This window comes from Ochotona princeps, unplaced genomic scaffold (assembly GCF_030435755.1).
Source record: "Ochotona princeps isolate mOchPri1 unplaced genomic scaffold, mOchPri1.hap1 HAP1_SCAFFOLD_1072, whole genome shotgun sequence".
Taxonomy (NCBI): Eukaryota; Metazoa; Chordata; class Mammalia; order Lagomorpha; family Ochotonidae; genus Ochotona; species Ochotona princeps.
In genome coordinates this window covers 30608-32500 of record NW_026697189.1, presented here as the reverse complement: position 1 = coordinate 32500, position 1893 = coordinate 30608, and positions in this window count along the sequence as shown.

Sequence of the window (1893 nt, the reverse complement as noted above, 5' to 3'; positions counted from 1 at the left end):
CGCAGGCCACACACGTCGCAGCCAACCGACCCCCGACCCCAAAGAGCGCTCAACGCCACACGCCAGCGACACGAGGCCGCAGCGGGCGGCGAGGGGGGTACCTATATGGGGGGGTGGCATCAGACCACGGGGGAGAGGCACCAGAAGCGCGACGGGGAGCCACGAGGGAACACCTCGGGCCAACGAAAGCCGGGTCCCTCCCGGACAACAGACACGGGATGCCACCGCCCACACCCGGGCGGTCCCGTGACACGCCTGGGACACCGGAGCCCGCCTCCAGCGACCCCCACGCGTTCCCCGACGCGCGCCTGAGGCCCCCCCACCGGGGCCCCCAACGCGACGCCGCCAACGCCCACACGCCGGGCGCCTGCCTGCTGCCGGATCCCGGCCTCCATCCGCCAACATCCGGGCCCCGGTCCCGAGGGCCGTAACCCCGCAGGAACGCTCCCAAGGCCGACGCGGCCGAGGGGAGACCCAACAGGCCCAAACCCGTGGCCCCACCGCACCACCCTCGCCGGCGGTGACCGGCCAGCGGGCCAACGGCAAGCCCAGGGCGGGAAGCGAGCAGAGCCACCCCACCACCAGGGCCACAGGGGCACAGCACGGGACAAAGCCACACACAACCCCAGGGCCCCAGGTGGCAAGCGGAAGGCCACACACCGGAGGCGACACACGCGCACCGCATGCGTGCGTGCGAGCGACCACAGGAGCCCCTCCGTCAGGCCCACAGTAGGCACCGGGACACACCCGGCCCGGCCCAGCGGGACCCTCCCCCGACCCAGAGGGGGGAGGCACGGGCCACGGCGAGGTAGAGGTGCGAGAGGCAGCGTCCGGCCCCCAGCGGAAGGGGGCCAGAAGAGCCCACGCGTAACCCCCACACACTCCCCGAGGGGAGGGCGGAGGGAACGAGCGACCATCGCCACCTAACGCACAACGAACCCGAGCCATCCGCGTCGTCAGCAGCGTGGCTACCGACACACACCAGGAGGGAAGGAACGGCGACAAGCGGGGGATACGGCACCCCATCACGTAAGGCACGTCCCTGTCGGATCGCTAGAGAAGGCTTTTCTCACCGAAGGTGGGCCGCACCCCACCAACCCCGAGCGCACCTCTCACCAGGCCGAGAGGGCCCTTCGAGGGAGCAACACCCAACCCGCGGGGCGAGCCCGAAGCCGGGCGGAGGGGTCTGCGGTAGAGGAAAGGAAGCCACCTGCCCCCACAGACGCGCAGGGGACACCAGCGGCCAAGCAAGGCCACAGGCGGCAGCAGCAGCGGCGGCGACGGGCCTGCGCTGCACCCACGCTGCCTCTTCCTTACCGCCTCGACCCCCCAGGGACTCCCACGCACCAAGCAGCACACGCCAGCGAGGCTGCGACGGCACACCCGGGAGAGAGCACACCGGGGCAGTGAAGGAGCGACGGCACCACTCGGTTCCAGGCGCCTGAGAGGCAAACGACCTGGACCGCTCCAGGAGCACCGCAGAGAGCTGAGCAGGGTCAGACTCTGCCAGACAAGCCCCGCACCACCACCGCGGGACGGGGCCCGCCCACACACCATGACACACCGACACGGCAGAGGGCGAAGGGTGTCCGCCACGTCCGAGGACCCCCGCCTGGACCCCCAACGCCAGCACCTTCAGGCGGCACAAGGCAGAGGGAGCGGAGATCGAGCCGGATTCCGCACCCCTGGCCTCTCCCACCACGCCGAGGCAGGGGAAAGAGGAACCAGGAGCCCGCAAGACAGAACGAGCAGCTCGGCAGCATTCGCCATGAATGGCCGTCCCTCGTCTGTAAGCGGCTTAGGCCCGGCCCAGGAGAGCGCCACATCACCACATCGGTCAAGTCTCGGTCTAGGATTATGACATCACGCGAGGCACAGGGGGTCACGCCCAGC